Raw genomic sequence first — 20000 nt, forward strand, 5'->3', positions numbered from 1 at the left:
GTCGTTTGAGGAACTCAGGCGGATCGCTGGTTGGCATCGTTTATGGTTAGAACTAGGGCGGTATCTGATCGCCTTCGAACCTCTAACTTTCGTTCTTGATTAATGAAAACATTCTTGGCAAATGCTTTCGCAGTAGTTCGTCTTGCGACGGTCCAAGAATTTCACCTCTAGCGTCGCAATACGAATGCCCCGTCTGTCCCTCTTAATCATTACCTCGTGTTCCGAAAACCAACAAAATAGAACCGAGGTCCTATTCCATTATTCCATGCACCATTATTCAGGCGTTTCGCCTGCTTTGAGCACTCTAATTTTTCAAAGTAAACTTGCCGGCCACCCAAGACACTCAATCAAGGGCACCGAGGGAAAACCGGCAGGATGTTTAGGCCAGGAAGTAACCGCCAAAGCGGACCCCCTGTCTAGAACTGAGATCCAACTACGAGCTTTTTAACCGCAACAACTTTAATATACGCTATTGGAGCTGGAATTACCGCGGCTGCTGGCACCAGACTTGCCCTCCAATAGATCCTCGTTAAAGGATTTAGAGTGTACTCATTCCAATTACGGGGCCTCGATAGAGTCCCGTATCGTTATTTTTCGTCACTACCTCCCCGTTCTGGGAGTGGGTAATTTGCGCGCCTGCTGCCTTCCTTGGATGTGGTAGCCGTTTCTCAGGCTCCCTCTCCGGAATCGAACCCTGATTCCCCGTTACCCGTTACGACCATGGTAGGCGCATAACCTACCATCGACAGTTGATAAGGCAGACACTTGAAAGATGCGTCGCCGGTGCTAGACCGTGCGATCAGCCAAAAGTTATCCAGAGTCACCATCATTTGCGGACCGAGGTCCGATTGGTCTTGGTCTAATAAATGCGCTCGTCCCGTGAGGTCGGAGCTTTGTTGCATGTATTAGCTCTAGAATTACCACAGTTATCCAAGTAGGAAAGTACGATCTAAGGAACAACGGCTGGATAATGAGCCATTCGCGGTTTCACCTTATTTCGGCATGTACTTAGACATGCATGGCTTAATCTTTGAGACAAGCATATGACTACTGGCAGGATCAACCAGGTATCTTTTCTCGTTCGGTGCAAGCCACCCGCTCCAACGGCGAGTAGAAACACCACTCTCGAATCGGCAGACGCGTGGCTAGATACACGCCTGCCGTTCTCTGTCTACTTCGTGTCACCAATCACGAGACAGACCTCTTACACACTCTAGAGTACGAGTTCTCCAAAACAACAGTTCCGATAAAACGAAACAAACTAGGGCGTATCAGGAAGAACCGACCTTCGGAGGACAGCTCAACCCACACTAAGCTATATCGAAAATGATGCATATTCCGATGTCTCGGCATGGTTACCCGAAACTCGTCGCATCAGCAGTGGGAACAGAACGTCTTTCGTAACAAAGACAATCGTTAATCGCTCGGATTAACTCGTACGCGTGCGGTCGAACGCACGTACTGCTTTATCCCCGCTCGGACCGAGAGGGAAAGGGAAACAGTCACCGTTATTGACGTGCCCCGTGAAAGGGAAGGGGCGCTCGGACCCTTGGTTTGACAAGCTGAAATTCAACGGCTCGTGCAGAGCACGCTGCGGGTCCAGCATCCCTTGTGTCTCTGACTGAGACCGGCTAATCGCTCGGATTAACTCGTAGGCGTGCGGTCGAACGCACGTACTGCTTTTATCCCCGCTCGGACCGAGAGGGATAGGGAAACAGTCACCGTTGTTCACGTGCCCCGTGAAAGGGAAGAGCCGCTCGGACCCTTGGTTTGACATGCTGAAATTCAACGGCTCGTGCAGAGCACCCTGCGGGTCCAGCATCCCGTGTGTCTCTGACTGAGACCGGCTAATCGCTCGGATTAACACGTAGGGGTGCGGTCGAACGCACGTACTGCTTTTATCCCCACTCGGACAGAGAGGGAAAGGGAAACAGTCACCGTTGTTCACGTGCCCCGTGAAAGGGAAGAGCCGCTCGTTGTTCACGTGCCCCGTGAAAGGGAAGAGCCGCTCGGACCCTTGGTTTGACATGCTGAAATTCAACGGCTCGTGCAGAGCACGCTGCGGGTCCAGCATCCCGTGTGTCTCTTAATGAGACTGGCTAATCGCTCGGATTAACTCGTAGCCGTGCGGTCGAACGCACGTACTGCTTTTATCCCCGCTCGGACCGAGAGGGAAAGGGAAACAGTCACCGTAAATAACATGCCCCGTGAAAGGGAAGGGCCGCTCGGACCCTTGGTTTGACAAGCTGAAATTCAACGACTCGTGCAGAGCACGCTGCGGGTCCAGCATCCCGTGTGTCTCTGACTGAGACCGGCTAATCGCTCGGATTAACTCGTAGGCGTGCGGTCGAACGCACGTACTGCTTTTATCCCCGCTCGGACCGAGAGGGATAGGGAAACAGTCACCGTTGTTCACGTGCCCCGTGAAAGGGAAGAGCCGCTCGGACCCTTGGTTTGACATGCTGAAATTCAACGGCTCGTGCAGAGCACGCTGCGTGCACGCTGCGGGTCCAGCATCCCGTGTGTCTCTGACTGAGACCGGCTAATCGCTCGGATTAACACGTAGGGGTGCGGTCGAACGCACGTACTGCTTTTATCCCCACTCGGACAGAGAGGGAAAGGGAAACAGTCACCGTTGTTCACGTGCCCCGTGAAAGGGAAGAGCCGCTCGGACCCTTGGTTTGACATGCTGAAATTCAACGGCTCGTGCAGAGCACGCTGCGGGTCCAGCATCCCGTGTGTCTCTGACTGAGACCGGCTAATCGCTCGGATTAACTCGTAGGCGTGCGGTCGAACGCACGTACTGCTTTTATCCCCGCTCGGACCGAGAGGGAAAGGGAAACAGTCACCGATATTGACGTGCCCCGTGAAAGGGAAGAGCCGCTCGGACCCATGGTTTGACATGCTGAAATTCAACGGCTCGTGCAGAGCACGCTGCGGGTCCAGCATCCCGTGTGTCTCTGACTGAGACCGGCTAATCGCTCGGATTAACTCGTAGGCGTGCGGTCGAACGCACGTACTGCTTTTATCCCCGCTCGGACCGAGAGGGAAAGGGAAACAGTCACCGTAAATAACATGCCCCGTGAAAGGGAAGGGCCGCTCGGACCCTTGGTTTGACAAGCTGAAATTCAACGACTCGTGCAGAGCACGCTGCGGGTCCAGCATCCCGTGTGTCTCTGACTGAGACCGGCTAATCGCTCGGATTAACTCGTAGGCGTGCGGTCGAACGCACGTACTGCTTTTATCCCCGCTCGGACCGAGAGGGAAAGGGAAACAGTCACCGTTGTTCACGTGCCCCGTGAAAGGGAAGAGCCGCTCGGACCCTTGGTTTGACATGCTGAAATTCAACGGCTCGTGCAGAGCACGCTGCGGGTCCAGCATCCCGTGTGTCTCTGACTGAGACCGGCTAATCGCTCGGATTAACTCGTAGCGTGCGGTCGAACGCACGTACTGCTTTATCCCCGCTCGGACCGAGAGGGAAAGGGAAACAGTCACCGTAAATAACATGCCCCGTGAAAGGGAAGGGCCGCTCGGACCCTTGGTTTGACAAGCTGAAATTCAACGACTCGTGCAGAGCACGCTGCGGGTCCAGCATCCCGTGTGTCTCTGACTGAGACCGGCTAATCGCTCGGATTAACTCGTAGGCGTGCGGTCGAACGCACGTACTGCTTTTATCCCCGCTCGGACCGAGAGGGAAAGGGAAACAGTCACCGTAAATAACATGCCCCGTGAAAGGGAAGGGCCGCTCGGACCCTTGGTTTGACAAGCTGAAATTCAACGACTCGTGCAGAGCACGCTGCGGGTCCAGCATCCCGTGTGTCTCTGACTGAGACCGGCTAATCGCTCGGATTAACACGTAGGGGTGCGGTCGAACGCACGTACTGCTTTTATCCCCGCTCGGACCGAGAGGGAAAGGGAAACAGTCACCGTTATTGACTTGCCCCGTGAAAGGGAAGAGCCGCTCGGACCCTTGGTTTGACATGCTGAAATTCAACGACTCGTGCAGAGCACGCTGCGGGTCCAGCATCCCGTGTGTCTCTGACTGAGACCGGCTAATCGCTCGGATTAACACGTAGGGGTGCGGTCGAACGCACGTACTGCTTTTATCCCCGCTCGGACCGAGAGGGAAAGGGAAACAGTCACCGTTATTGACTTGCCCCGTGAAAGGGAAGAGCCGCTCGGACCCTTGGTTTGACATGCTGAAATTCAACGACTCGTGCAGAGCACGCTGCGGGTCCAGCATCCCGTGTGTCTCTGACTGAGACCGGCTAATCGCTCGGATTAACACGTAGGGGTGCGGTCGAACGCACGTACTGCTTTTATCCCCGCTCGGACCGAGAGGGAAAGGGAAACAGTCACCGTTATTGACTTGCCCCGTGAATGGGAAGGGCCGCTCGGACCCTTGGTTTGACAAGCTGAAAATCAACGACTCGTGCAGAGCACGCTGCGGGTCCAGCATCCCGTGTGTCTCCAAATGAGACCGGCTAATCGCTCGGATTAACTCGTAGCCGTGCGGTCGAACGCACGTACTGCTTTTATCCCCGCTCGGACCGAGAGGGAAAGGGAAACAGTCACCGTAAATAACATGCCCCGTGAAAGGGAAGGGCCGCTCGGACCCTTGGATTGACAAGCTGAAATTCAACGACTCGTGCAGAGCACGCTGCGGGTCCAGCATCCCGTGTGTCTCTGACTGAGACCGGCTAATCGCTCGGATTAACTCGTAGGCGTGCGGTCGAACGCACGTACTGCTTTTATCCCCGCTCGGAACGAGAGGAAAGGGAAACAGTCACCGTAAATAACATGCCCCGTGAAAGGGAAGGGCCGCTCGGACCCTTGGTTTGACAAGCTGAAATTCAACGACTCGTGCAGAGCACGCTGCGGGTCCAGCATCCCGTGTGTCTCTGACTGAGACCGGCTAATCGCTCGGATTAACTCGTAGGCGTGCGGTCGAACGCACGTACTGCTTTTATCCCCGCACGGACCGAGAGGGAACGGGAAACAGCTACCCATATATTTTACGACAGTAACCTCTTCCACCGAGGCACGTCAAAAACCACCGTTACAGGTGGTGCCGAATCCACCGAGACGGGTAGAACGACAAACTTACTAGGAAAACGCCGCACAGTGTTCTTAAAACCATCACTTCTCGCAACATTCTTTTCGCTCCAATATATTGTTTCAATCCACCATTACGTTCGTTCATTCAATATCTCTCGGCCTCTTACATTCTTTGTTCGGCCATTTCTTAACACTATCGGCAGTCGTTTTCGCTAGTACTCACCACCTGTGTGGAAACGGGCCGTGACCAGCCCACAGGTCCCGGGCACGCCGGGTTAAAAGGTGAGAGGAGGCTTAACACAATGTTACAATCCTGTCTCAGACAGACTATGCCCCTATATAGAGAAGGAAACTAAATTTAATGCCATCAGAACCCATTAGTACGGCATTTGAAAGTGCGGTAAAGGCAAGGGACCAAGCGGAATAGTTCCGCATCGCTACCCTGAGTTGCGTCAAATTGGTCCTCAGTTTTGAGTGAAAAGTGGTGAAAATGAACGCTGAAAACAACGTTTCTAACTATCAAACTGATTTTGCCATTTCCTCCCACTTTCCAAATTTCACCGAACTCTCTTCACATCCATGCCGTCTTTGGCATCACTCTATACGGGAGAAAATTTCTTAAAGTCGTACTCCCTTTCAGGTCCGTCTCAGACAGACTATGCCCCTATATAGAGAAGGAAACTACATTTAATGCCATCAGAACCCATTAGTACGGCATTTCAAAGTGCGGTAAAAGGCGAGAACCTATGCGGGCAAGTTCCGCATCGCAACCCTGAGTTGCGTCAAATTGGTCCTCAGTTTTGAGTGAAAAGTGGTGAAAATGAACGCTGAAAACAACGTTTCTAACTATCAAACTGATTTTGCCATTTCCTCCCACTTTCCAAATTTCACCGAACTCTCCTCACATCCATGCCGTCTTTGGCATCACTCTATACGGGAGAAAATTTCTTAAAGTCGTACTCCCTTTCAGGTCCGTCTCAGACAGACTATGCCCCCTATATAGAGAAGGAAACTACATTTAATGCCATCAGAACCCATTAGTACGGCATTTGAAAGTGCGGTAAACGGCGAGAGCCTATGCGGGCAAGTTCCGCATCGCAACCCTGAGTTGCGTCAAATTGGTCCTGAGTTTTGAGTGAAAAGTGGTGAAAATGAACGCTGAAAACAACGTTTCTAACTATCAAACTGATTTTGCCATTTCCTCCCACTTCCCAAATTTCACCGAACTCGCCTCACATCCATGCCGTCTTTGGCATCACACTATACGGGAGAAAATTTCTTAAAGCCGTCCTCCCTTTGAAGTCCGTCTCAGACAGACTATGCTCCCTATATATAGAAGGAAACTACATTTAATGCCATCAGAACCCATTAGTACGGCTTTTGAAAGTGCGGTAAAAGGCGAGAGCCTATGCGGGCAAGTTCCGCATCGCAACCCTGAGTTGCGTCAAATTGGTCCTCAGTTTTGAGTGAAAAGTGGTGAAAATGAACGCTGAAAACAACGTTTCTAACTATCAAACTGATTTTGCCATTTCCTCCCACTTTCCAAATTTCACCGAACTCTCCTCACATCCATGCCGTCTTTGGCATCACTCTATACGGGAGAAAATTTCTTAAAGTCGTACTCCCTTTCAGGTCCGTCTCAGACAGACTATGCCCCCTATATAGAGAAGGAAACTACATTTAATGCCATCAGAACCCATTAGTACGGCATTTGAAAGTGCGGTAAACGGCGAGAGCCTATGCGGGCAAGTTCCGCATCGCAACCCTGAGTTGCGTCAAATTGGTCCTCAGTTTTGAGTGAAAAGTGGTGAAAATGAACGCTGAAAACAACGTTTCTAACTATCAAACTGATTTTGCCATTTCCTCCCACTTTCCAAATTTCACCGAACTCGCCTCACATCCATGCCGTCTTTGGCATCACTCTATACGGGAGAAAATTTCTTAAAGCCGTCCTCCCTTTGAAGTCCGTCTCAGACAGACTATGCTCCCTATATATAGAAGGAAACTACATTTAATGCCATCAGAACCCATTAGTACGGCTTTTGAAAGTGCGGTAAAGGCGAGAGCCTATGCGGGCAGTTCCGCATCGCAACCCTGAGTTGCGTCAAATTGGTCCTCAGTTTTGAGCGAAAAGGTACACGTAACGTCCTAAAACTACCGGGTAGTGTCCGCATCGTCCTCCACAACCCCGCCAACGGACGCGTCGCGTGATCGATCGCGAATCTCTCCTAGAGGCAATGAGGCCATTGGGGTTAGTCGGCGGCAACGTTTGAACATGCCGATAACGCTTACGCTACGTCCATCGTCGATTCCAGTCAAGCCTCACCAGTCCCCTATATATATAGAAGGAAACTACATTTAATGCCATCACTACTCAAAAGTACGGCTTTTCTATGTGCGGTAAAGGCGAGAGCTTATGCGGGAGAGTTCCGCGTGGCTACCCTAAGTACCCTAAGTGCCGTCGAACTCGTCGTAGCGTGTTCCACCGCCTATCTGTCCGAAGGGCAGAAAGAAACTGCGGGAACTCGGCGGGAGCCGGTAATCGAAATGCCGACGATAACCTCGATAGGCGGCGGGTGCCGGTAGTCGAATCGACAGTCCTGCCGCCAACAGACTGGTGTCATGCCGATAACGCTTACGCCACGTCCATCGTCGATTCCAGTCAAGCCTCACCAGTCCCCTATATATATAGAAGGAAACTACATTTAATGCCATCACTACTCAAAAGTACGGCTTTTCTATGTGCGGTAAAAGGCGAGAGCTTATGCGGGAGAGTTCCGCGTGGGTACCCGAAGTACCGTCGAACTCGTCGTAGCGTGTTCCAACGCCTATCTGTCCGAAGGGCAGAAAGAAACTGCGGGAACTCGGCGGGAGAAGGTAATCGAAATGCCGACGATAACCTCGGTAGGCGGCGGGTGCCGGTAGTCGAATCGCCAGTCCTGCCGCCAACAGCCTGCTGACATGCCGATAACGCTTACGCCACGTCCATCGTCGATTCCAGTCAATCCTCACCAGTCCCCTATATATATAGAAGGAAACTACATTTAATGCCATCACTACTCAAAAGTACGGCTTTTCTATGTGCGGTAAAAGGCGAGAGCTTATGCGGGAGAGTTCCGCGTGGGTACCCGAAGTACCGTCGAACTCGTCGTAGCGTGTTCCACAGCCAATCTGTCCGAAGGGCAGAAAGAAACTGCGGGAACTCGGCGGGAGCCGGTAATCGAAATGCCGACGATAACCTCGGTAGGCGGCGGGTGCCGGTAGTCGAATCGACAGTCCTGCCGCCAACAGCCTGCTGACATGCCGATAACGCTTACGCCACGTCCATCGTCGATTCCAGTCAAGCCTCACCAGTCCCCTATATATAGAAGGAAACTACATTTAATGCCATCACTACTCAAAAGTACGGCTTTTCTATGTGCGGTAAAGGCGAGAGCTTATGCGGGAGAGTTCCGCGTGGCTACCCTAAGTGCCGTCGAACTCGTCGTAGCGTGTTCCACCGCCTATCTGTCCGAAGGGCAGAAAGAAACTGCGGGAACTCGGCGGGAGCCGGTAATCGAAATGCCGACGATAACCTCGGTAGGCGGCGGGTGCCGGTAGTCGAATCGACAGTCCTGCCGCCAACAGCCTGCTGACATGCCGATAACGCTTACGCTACGTCCATCGTCGATTCCAGTCAAGCTCACCAGTCCCCTATATATATAGAAGGAAACTACATTTAATGCCATCACTACTCAAAAGTACGGCTTTTCTATGTGCGGTAAAGGCGAGAGCTTATGCGGGAGAGTTCCGCGTGGCTACCCTAAGTGCCGTCGAACTCGTCGTAGCGTGTTCCACGGCCAATCTGTCCGAAGGGCAGAAAGAAACTGCGGGAACTCGGCGGGAGCCGGTAATCGAAATGCCGACGATAACCTCGGTAGGCGGCGGGTGCCGGTAGTCGAATCGACAGTCCTGCCGCCAACAGCCTGCTGACATGCCGATAACGCTTACGCTACGTCCATCGTCGATTCCAGTCAAGCTCACCAGTCCCCTATATATAGAAGGAAACTACATTTAATGCCATCACTACTCAAAAGTACGGCTTTTCTATGTGCGGTAAAGGCGAGAGCTTATGCGGGAGAGTTCCGCGTGGGTACCCGAAGTACCGTCGAACTCGTCGTAGCGTGTTCCACGGCCAATCTGTCCGAAGGGCAGAAAGAAACTGCGGGAACTCGGCGGGAGCCGGTAATCGAAATGCCGACGATAACCTCGGTAGGCGGCGGGTGCCGGTAGTCGAATCGACAGTCCTGCCGCCAACAGCCTGCTGACATGCCGATAACGCTTACGCCACGTCCATCGTCGATTCCAGTCAAGCTCACCAGTCCCCTATATATAGAAGGAAACTACATTTAATGCCATCACTACTCAAAAGTACGGCTTTTCTATGTGCGGTAAAAGGCGAGAGCTTATGCGGGAGAGTTCCGCGTGGGTACCCGAAGTACCGTCGAACTCGTCGTAGCGTGTTCCACAGCCAATCTGTCCGAAGGGCAGAAAGAAACTGCGGGAACTCGGCGGGAGCCGGTAATCGAAATGCCGACGATAACCTCGGTAGGCGGCGGGTGCCGGTAGTCGAATCGACAGTCCTGCCGCCAACAGACTGGTGTCATGCCGATAACGCTTACGCCACGTCCATCGTCGATTCCAGTCAAGCCTCACCAGTCCCCTATATATATAGAAGGAAACTACATTTAATGCCATCACTACTCAAAAGTACGGCTTTTCTATGTGCGGTAAAGGCGAGAGCTTATGCGGGAGAGTTCCGCGTGGCTACCCTAAGTGCCGTCGAACTCGTCGTAGCGTGTTCCACGGCCAATCTGTCCGAAGGGCAGAAAGAAACTGCGGGAACTCGGCGGGAGCCGGTAATCGAAATGCCGACGATAACCTCGGTAGGCGGCGGGTGCCGGTAGTCGAATCGACAGTCCTGCCGCCAACAGACTGGTGTCATGCCGATAACGCTTACGCCACGTCCATCGTCGATTCCAGTCAAGCTCACCAGTCCCCTTTATATATAGAAGGAAACTACATTTAATGCCATCACTACTCAAAAGTACGGCTTTTCTATGTGCGGTAAAAGGCGAGAGCTTATGCGGGAGAGTTCCGCGTGGGTACCCGAAGTACCGTCGAACTCGTCGTAGCGTGTTCCACAGCCAATCTGTCCGAAGGGCAGAAAGAAACTGCGGGAACTCGGCGGGAGCCGGTAATCGAAATGCCGACGATAACCTCGGTAGGCGGCGGGTGCCGGTAGTCGAATCGACAGTCCTGCCGCCAACAGCCTGCTGACATGCCGATAACGCTTACGCCACGTCCATCGTCGATTCCAGTCAAGCCTCACCAGTCCCCTATATATAGAAGGAAACTACATTTAATGCCATCACTACTCAAAAGTACGGCTTTTCTATGTGCGGTAAAGGCGAGAGCTTATGCGGGAGAGTTCCGCGTGGCTACCCTAAGTGCCGTCGAACTCGTCGTAGCGTGTTCCACCGCCTATCTGTCCGAAGGGCAGAAAGAAACTGCGGGAACTCGGCGGGAGCCGGTAATCGAAATGCCGACGATAACCTCGGTAGGCGGCGGGTGCCGGTAGTCGAATCGACAGTCCTGCCGCCAACAGACTGGTGTCATGCCGATAACGCTTACGCCACGTCCATCGTCGATTCCAGTCAAGCCTCACCAGTCCCCTATATATAGAAGGAAACTACATTTAATGCCATCACTACTCAAAAGTACGGCTTTTCTATGTGCGGTAAAGGCGAGAGCTTATGCGGGAGAGTTCCGCGTGGGTACCCGAAGTACCGTCGAACTCGTCGTAGCGTGTTCCACGGCCAATCTGTCCGAAGGGCAGAAAGAAACTGCGGGAACTCGGCGGGAGCCGGTAATCGAAATGCCGACGATAACCTCGGTAGGCGGCGGGTGCCGGTAGTCGAATCGACAGTCCTGCCGCCAACAGCCTGCTGACATGCCGATAACGCTTACGCTACGTCCATCGTCGATTCCAGTCAAGCTCACCAGTCCCCTATATATAGAAGGAAACTACATTTAATGCCATCACTACTCAAAAGTACGGCTTTTCTATGTGCGGTAAAGGCGAGAGCTTATGCGGGAGAGTTCCGCGTGGGTACCCGAAGTACCGTCGAACTCGTCGTAGCGTGTTCCACGGCCAATCTGTCCGAAGGGCAGAAAGAAACTGCGGGAACTCGGCGGGAGCCGGTAATCGAAATGCCGACGATAACCTCGGTAGGCGGCGGGTGCCGGTAGTCGAATCGACAGTCCTGCCGCCAACAGCCTGCTGACATGCCGATAACGCTTACGCTACGTCCATCGTCGATTCCAGTCAAGCTCACCAGTCCCCTATATATATAGAAGGAAACTACATTTAATGCCATCACTACTCAAAAGTACGGCTTTTCTATGTGCGGTAAAGGCGAGAGCTTATGCGGGAGAGTTCCGCGTGGGTACCCGAAGTACCGTCGAACTCGTCGTAGCGTGTTCCACGGCCAATCTGTCCGAAGGGCAGAAAGAAACTGCGGGAACTCGGCGGGAGCCGGTAATCGAAATGCCGACGATAACCTCGGTAGGCGGCGGGTGCCGGTAGTCGAATCGACAGTCCTGCCGCCAACAGCCTGCTGACATGCCGATAACGCTTACGCTACGTCCATCGTCGATTCCAGTCAAGCTCACCAGTCCCCTATATATAGAAGGAAACTACATTTAATGCCATCACTACTCAAAAGTACGGCTTTTCTATGTGCGGTAAAGGCGAGAGCTTATGCGGGAGAGTTCCGCGTGGGTACCCGAAGTACCGTCGAACTCGTCGTAGCGTGTTCCACAGCCAATCTGTCCGAAGGGCAGAAAGAAACTGCGGGAACTCGGCGGGAGCCGGTAATCGAAATGCCGACGATAACCTCGGTAGGCGGCGGGTGCCGGTAGTCGAATCGACAGTCCTGCCGCCAACAGCCTGCTGACATGCCGATAACGCTTACGCCACGTCCATCGTCGATTCCAGTCAAGCCTCACCAGTCCCCTATATATAGAAGGAAACTACATTTAATGCCATCACTACTCAAAAGTACGGCTTTTCTATGTGCGGTAAAGGCGAGAGCTTATGCGGGAGAGTTCCGCGTGGCTACCCTAAGTGCCGTCGAACTCGTCGTAGCGTGTTCCACCGCCTATCTGTCCGAAGGGCAGAAAGAAACTGCGGGAACTCGGCGGGAGCCGGTAATCGAAATGCCGACGATAACCTCGGTAGGCGGCGGGTGCCGGTAGTCGAATCGACAGTCCTGCCGCCAACAGACTGGTGTCATGCCGATAACGCTTACGCCACGTCCATCGTCGATTCCAGTCAAGCCTCACCAGTCCCCTATATATAGAAGGAAACTACATTTAATGCCATCACTACTCAAAAGTACGGCTTTTCTATGTGCGGTAAAGGCGAGAGCTTATGCGGGAGAGTTCCGCGTGGCTACCCTAAGTGCCGTCGAACTCGTCGTAGCGTGTTCCACCGCCTATCTGTCCGAAGGGCAGAAAGAAACTGCGGGAACTCGGCGGGAGCCGGTAATCGAAATGCCGACGATAACCTCGGTAGGCGGCGGGTGCCGGTAGTCGAATCGACAGTCCTGCCGCCAACAGACTGGTGTCATGCCGATAACGCTTACGCCACGTCCATCGTCGATTCCAGTCAAGCCTCACCAGTCCCCTATATATAGAAGGAAACTACATTTAATGCCATCACTACTCAAAAGTACGGCTTTTCTATGTGCGGTAAAGGCGAGAGCTTATGCGGGAGAGTTCCGCGTGGGTACCCGAAGTACCGTCGAACTCGTCGTAGCGTGTTCCAACGCCTATCTGTCCGAAGGGCAGAAAGAAACTGCGGGAACTCGGCGGGAGAAGGTAATCGAAATGCCGACGATAACCTCGGTAGGCGGCGGGTGCCGGTAGTCGAATCGACAGTCCTGCCGCCAACAGCCTGCTGACATGCCGATAACGCTTACGCCACGTCCATCGTCGATTCCAGTCAAGCCTCACCAGTCCCCTATATATAGAAGGAAACTACATTTAATGCCATCACTACTCAAAAGTACGGCTTTTCTATGTGCGGTAAAGGCGAGAGCTTATGCGGGAGAGTTCCGCGTGGGTACCCGAAGTACCGTCGAACTCGTCGTAGCGTGTTCCACGGCCAATCTGTCCGAAGGGCAGAAAGAAACTGCGGGAACTCGGCGGGAGCCGGTAATCGAAATGCCGACGATAACCTCGGTAGGCGGCGGGTGCCGGTAGTCGAATCGACAGTCCTGCCGCCAACAGCCTGCTGACATGCCGATAACGCTTACGCCACGTCCATCGTCGATTCCAGTCAAGCTCACCAGTCCCCTATATATAGAAGGAAACTACATTTAATGCCATCACTACTCAAAAGTACGGCTTTTCTATGTGCGGTAAAGGCGAGAGCTTATGCGGGAGAGTTCCGCGTGGGTACCCGAAGTACCGTCGAACTCGTCGTAGCGTGTTCCACGGCCAATCTGTCCGAAGGGCAGAAAGAAACTGCGGGAACTCGGCGGGAGCCGGTAATCGAAATGCCGACGATAACCTCGGTAGGCGGCGGGTGCCGGTAGTCGAATCGACAGTCCTGCCGCCAACAGACTGGTGTCATGCCGATAACGCTTACGCCACGTCCATCGTCGATTCCAGTCAAGCTCACCAGTCCCCTTTATATATAGAAGGAAACTACATTTAATGCCATCACTACTGAAAAGTACGGCTTTTCTATGTGCGGTAAAGGCGAGAGCTTATGCGGGAGAGTTCCGCGTGGCTACCCTAAGTGCCGTCGAACTCGTCGTAGCGTGTTCCACCGCCTATCTGTCCGAAGGGCAGAAAGAAACTGCGGGAACTCGGCGGGAGCCGGTAATCGAAATGCCGACGATAACCTCGGTAGGCGGCGGGTGCCGGTAGTCGAATCGACAGTCCTGCCGCCAACAGACTGGTGTCATGCCGATAACGCTTACGCCACGTCCATCGTCGATTCCAGTCAAGCCTCACCAGTCACCCCCCTATATATAGAAGGAAACTACATTTAATGCCATCACTACTCAAAAGTACGGCTTTTCTATGTGCGGTAAAAGGCGAGAGCTTATGCGGGAGAGTTCCGCGTGGCTACCCTAAGTGCCGTCGAACTCGTCGTAGCGTGTTCCACCGCCTATCTGTCCGAAGGGCAGAAAGAAACTGCGGGAACTCGGCGGGAGCCGGTAATCGAAATGCCGACGATAACCTCGGTAGGCGGCGGGTGCCGGTAGTCGAATCGACAGTCCTGCCGCCAACAGACTGGTGTCATGCCGATAACGCTTACGCCACGTCCATCGTCGATTCCAGTCAAGCCTCACCAGTCCCCTATATATAGAAGGAAACTACATTTAATGCCATCACTACTCAAAAGTACGGCTTTTCTATGTGCGGTAAAGGCGAGAGCTTATGCGGGAGAGTTCCGCGTGGGTACCCGAAGTACCGTCGAACTCGTCGTAGCGTGTTCCAACGCCTATCTGTCCGAAGGGCAGAAAGAAACTGCGGGAACTCGGCGGGAGAAGGTAATCGAAATGCCGACGATAACCTCGGTAGGCGGCGGGTGCCGGTAGTCGAATCGCCAGTCCTGCCGCCAACAGCCTGCTGACATGCCGATAACGCTTACGCCACGTCCATCGTCGATTCCAGTCAATCCTCACCAGTCCCCTATATATAGAAGGAAACTACATTTAATGCCATCACTACTCAAAAGTACGGCTTTTCTATGTGCGGTAAAAGGCGAGAGCTTATGCGGGAGAGTTCCGCGTGGGTACCCGAAGTACCGTCGAACTCGTCGTAGCGTGTTCCACCGCCAATCTGTCCGAAGGGCAGAAAGAAACTGCGGGAACTCGGCGGGAGAAGGTAATCGAAATGCCGACGATAACCTCGGTAGGCGGCGGGTGCCGGTAGTCGAATCGCCAGTCCTGCCGCCAACAGCCTGCTGACATGCCGATAACGCTTACGCCACGTCCATCGTCGATTCCAGTCAAGCCTCACCAGTCCCCTATATATAGAAGGAAACTACATTTAATGCCATCACTACTCAAAAGTACGGCTTTTCTATGTGCGGTAAAAGGCGAGAGCTTATGCGGGAGAGTTCCGCGTGGGTACCCGAAGTACCGTCGAACTCGTCGTAGCGTGTTCCAACGCCTATCTGTCCGAAGGGCAGAAAGAAACTGCGGGAACTCGGCGGGAGAAGGTAATCGAAATGCCGACGATAACCTCGGTAGGCGGCGGGTGCCGGTAGTCGAATCGCCAGTCCTGCCGCCAACAGCCTGCTGACATGCCGATAACGCTTACGCCACGTCCATCGTCGATTCCAGTCAAGCCTCACCAGTCCCCTATATATAGAAGGAAACTACATTTAATGCCATCACTACTCAAAAGTACGGCTTTTCTATGTGCGGTAAAGGCGAGAGCTTATGCGGGAGAGTTCCGCGTGGCTACCCTAAGTACCGTCGAACTCGTCGTAGCGCGTTCCACCGGCTATCTTTCCGAAGGGCAGAAAGAAACTGCGGGCACTCGGCGGGAGCATGTGATCGAAATGCCGACGAAAACCTCGGTAGGCGGCGGGTGCCGGTAGTCGAATCGCCAGTCCTGCCGCCAACAGCCTGGTGTCATGCCGATAACGCTTACGCGACGTCCATCGTCGATTCCAGTCAAGCTCACCAGTCCCCTATATATAGAAGGAAACTACATTTAATGCCATCACTACTCAAAAGTACGGCTTTTCTATATGCGGTAAAGGCGAGAGCTTATGCGGGAGAGTTCCGCGTGGCTACCCTAAGTACCGTCGAACTCGTCGTAGCGTGTTCCACCGCCTATCTGACCGAGGGGCAAAAAGAAACTGGGGGAACTCGGCGGGAGCAGGTAATCGAAATGCCGACGATAACCTCGGTAGGCGGCGGGTGCCGGTAGTCGAATCGACAGTCCTGCCGCCAACAGCCTGCTGACATGCCGATAACGCTTACGCTACGTCCATCGTCGATTCCAGTCAAGCTCACCAGTCCCCTATATATATAGAAGGAAACTACATTTAATGCCATCACTACTCAAAAGTACGGCTTTTCTATGTGCGGTAAAGGCGAAAGCTTATGCGGGAGAGTTCCGCGTGGCTACCCTCTGTTCGGTGACATGCCGATAACGCTTACGCTACGTCCATCGTCGATGACAGTCAAGCCTCACCAGTCCCCTATATATATAGAAGGAAACTACATTTAATGCCATCACTACTCAATAGTACGGCCTTTCTATGTGCGGTAAAGGCGAGAGCTTATGCGGGAGAGTTCCGCGTGGCTACCCTAAGTACCGTCGAACTCGTCGTAGCGTGTTCCACCGGGTATCTGTCCGAAGGGCACAAAGAAACTGCGGGCACTCGGCGGGAGCAGGTGATCGAAATACCGGCGATATCCTCTAGGGACGACGAATCGAAGGAACCGCCGCCAACCTTTTGGGCACTTTTCGCAACGGCTGAGCCTAGACGTACGTCCCGTTGGAGAAAGCTGCTGTTTGACCACGCACGCGCGAAACAGCCCGAGAAAATGGATTCCCCCGTCGGTAGGCGGCGGGCGCGGGTGTTTAAATTTCCCAATCGCTGGTACATGCTCTGAGACTCTGTTCGACTTGTACCGAGGCCAATGCGTGTACTCGGCGGGAGCAGGTGATCGAAATGCCGTCCACATCCTCTAGGGACGACGAATCGAAGGACCCGCCGCCAACCTTTCGGGGGCACTTTTGCAACGGCTGCGTCTAGACGTCCGACCCGTTGGAGCAAGCTGCTGTTCGACCACGCACGCGCGATAGAGGCCGAGAAAATGGGTTCCCCCGTCGGTAGGCGGCGGGTGCGGGTGTTTAAATTTCCCGCTCGCTGGCACATGCTCTGAGACTCTGTTCGACTTGTACCGAGGCCAATGCGTGTACTCGGCGGGAGCAGGTGTTCGAAATGCCGACCGTATCCTCTAGGGACGACGAATCGAAGGTCCCGCCGCCAACCTGTTCGCGGCACTTTTCGCAACGGCTGCGTCTAGACGTCCGACCCGTTGGAGCAAGCGGCTGTTAGACCACGCACGCGCGAAACAGACCGAGAAAATCGGTTCCCCCGTCGGTAGGCGGCGGGCGCGGGTGTTTAAATTTCCCAATCGCTGGCACATGCTCTGAGACTCTGTTCGACTTGTACCGAGGCCAATGCGTGTACTCGGCGGGAGCAGGTGTTCGAAATGCCGACCGTATCCTCTAGGGACGACGAATCGAAGGTCCCGCCGCCAACCTTTCGGGCACTTTTCGCAACGGCTGCGTCTAGACGTCCGACCCGTTGGAGCAAGCTGCTGTTGGACCACGCACGCGCGAAACAGACCGAGAAAATCGGTTCCCCCGTCGGTAGGCGGCGGGCGCGGGTGTTTAAATTTCCCAATCGCTGGCACATGCTCTGAGACTCTGTTCGACTTGTACCGAGGCCAATGCGTGTACTCGGCGGGAGCAGGTGTTCGAAATGCCGACCGTATCCTCTAGGGACGACGAATCGAAGGTCCCGCCGCCAACCTTTCGGGCACTTTTCGCAACGGCTGCGTCTAGACGTCCGACCCGTTGGAGCAAGCGGCTGTTAGACCACGCACGCGCGAAACATACCGAGAAAATCGGTTCCCCCGTCGGTAGGCGGCGGGCGCGGGTGTTTAAATTTCCCAATCCCTGGCACATGCTCTGAGACTCTGTTCGACTTGTACCGAGGCCAATGCGTGTACTCGGCGGGAGCAGGTGTTCGAAATGCCGACCGTATCCTCTAGGGACAACGAATCGAAGGACCCGCCGCCAACCTTTCGGGCACTTTTCGCAACGGCTGCGTCTAGACGTCCGACCCGTTGGAGCAAGCTGCTGTTGGACCACGCACGCGCGAAACAGACCGAGAAAATCGGTTCCCCCGTCGGTAGGCGGCGGGCGCGGGTGTTTAAATTTCCCAATCGCTGTCACATGCTCTGAGACTCTGTTCGACTTGTACCGAGGCCAATGCGTGTACTCGGCGGGAGCAGGTGTTCGAAATGCCGACCGTATCCTCTAGGGACGACGAATCGAAGGACCCGCCGCCAACCTTTCGGGCACTTTTCGCAACGGCTGCGTCTAGACGTCCGACCCGTTGGAGCAAGCTGCTGTTGGACCACGCACGCGCGAAACAGACCGAGAAAATCGGTTCCCCCGTCGGTAGGCGGCGGGCGCGGGTGTTTAAATTTCCCAATCGCTGGCACATGCTCTGAGACTCTGTTCGACTTGTACCGAGGCCAATGCGTGTACTCGGCGGGAGCAGGTGATCGAAATGCCGTCCACATCCTCTAGGGACGACGAATCGAAGGACCCGCCGCCAACCTTTCGGGCACTTTTGCAACGGCTGCGTCTAGACGTCCGACCCGTTGGAGCAAGCTGCTGTTCGACCACGCACGCGCGAAAGAGGCCGAGAAAATGGGTTCCCCCGTCGGTAGGCGGCGGGTGCGGGTGTTTAAATTTCCCGCTCGCTGGCACATGCTCTGAGACTCTGTTCGACTTGTACCGAGGCCAATGCGTGTACTCGGCGGGAGCAGGTGTTCGAAATGCCGACCGTATCCTCTAGGGACGACGAATCGAAGGTCCCGCCGCCAACCTTTCGGGCACTTTTCGCAACGGCTGCGTCTAGACGTCCGACCCGTTGGAGCAAGCGGCTGTTAGAACACGCACGCGCGAAACAGACCGAGAAAATCGGTTCCCCCGTCGGTAGGCGGCGGGCGCGGGTGTTTAAATTTCCCAATCGCTGGCACATGCTCTGAGACTCTGTTCGACTTGTACCGAGGCCAATGCGTGTACTCGGCGGGAGCAGGTGTTCGAAATGCCGACCGTATCCTCTAGGGACGAAGAATCGAAGGTCCCGCCGCCAACCTTTCGGGCACTTTTCGCAACGGCTGCGTCTAGACGTCCGACCCGTTGGAGCAAGCTGCTGTTGGACCACGCACGCGCGAAACAGATCGAGAAAATCGGTTCCCCCGTCGGTAGGCGGCGGGCGCGGGTGTTTAAATTTCCCAATCGCTGGCACATGCTCTGAGACTCTGTTCGACTTGTACCGAGGCCAATGCGTGTACTCGGCGGGAGCAGGTGTTCGAAATGCCGACCGTATCCTCTAGGGACGACGAATCGAAGGTCCCGCCGCCAACCTTTCGTGCACTTTTCGCAACGGCTGCGCCTAGACGTACGACCCGTGTCATGGGTTTCATTTATAAAGCAAAACTGTGAAGAAACAGGACACGAACATTAAAATATAAGTATCGTTTGTATGGATAACACTGATCTGGAATTAGCACTTAAAGAAACCATCCACATTAAACAACTTTAATCTACACCGAATATCATGTAGTCTTCATTCAAATAGCACATTTTAAAATATTTACAGCATGTTTTATTGTCAGTAATTTACTTTCCGTGTATTTTAGTTTCACATTATCGTAATTTCAGCAATATATTTTATTTAGTTAGTTAGAAATTACGTCTTTCTATTTTGCTCTGTATACTGAAGATGGAATATGTAAAATATTGAAAACTTTACCTCTGTCCCCTTCTATTGTATCAAAGTATTTCTTCATCTTCAATACAATTATACAATTAATCGTCAAACATCATTTTCGTTCGATACAATGATTGCTAATATATTGATATGACCATATGTAAACGAACTGTTGTCTGTATGCTGTGACTCTGAAAATTAAAGTTAAAAGGAAAATCTTGAAATGTGCTTCCTTTCAGAATGCAAACTTCGATACATCATTCCAAAGTTTCTCCATTTTAGTGAGCAAAACTTTGAAAAATTCATTATCTTATCATATTTGTCTGAAGAGAGTATCGGTTTG

General features: G+C 53.4%; 1 non-coding gene across 1 annotated transcript in view; it reads right to left on the bottom strand.

The window, feature by feature from the left end:
* The window catches only part of LOC143243483 (small subunit ribosomal RNA), a 1806-nt gene extending 736 nt beyond the window's left edge, over positions 1-1070 (bottom strand). The window contains exon 1 of the ribosomal RNA XR_013024608.1: positions 1-1070. This exon is cut by the window's left edge and continues 736 nt beyond it. This is a non-coding gene — a ribosomal RNA (small subunit ribosomal RNA).
* Between the last annotated feature and the right edge of the window lie 18930 nt (positions 1071-20000).

This window comes from Tachypleus tridentatus, unplaced genomic scaffold (genome assembly GCF_004210375.1).
Source record: "Tachypleus tridentatus isolate NWPU-2018 unplaced genomic scaffold, ASM421037v1 Hic_cluster_2, whole genome shotgun sequence".
Lineage (NCBI taxonomy): Eukaryota > Metazoa > Arthropoda > Merostomata > Xiphosura > Limulidae > Tachypleus > Tachypleus tridentatus.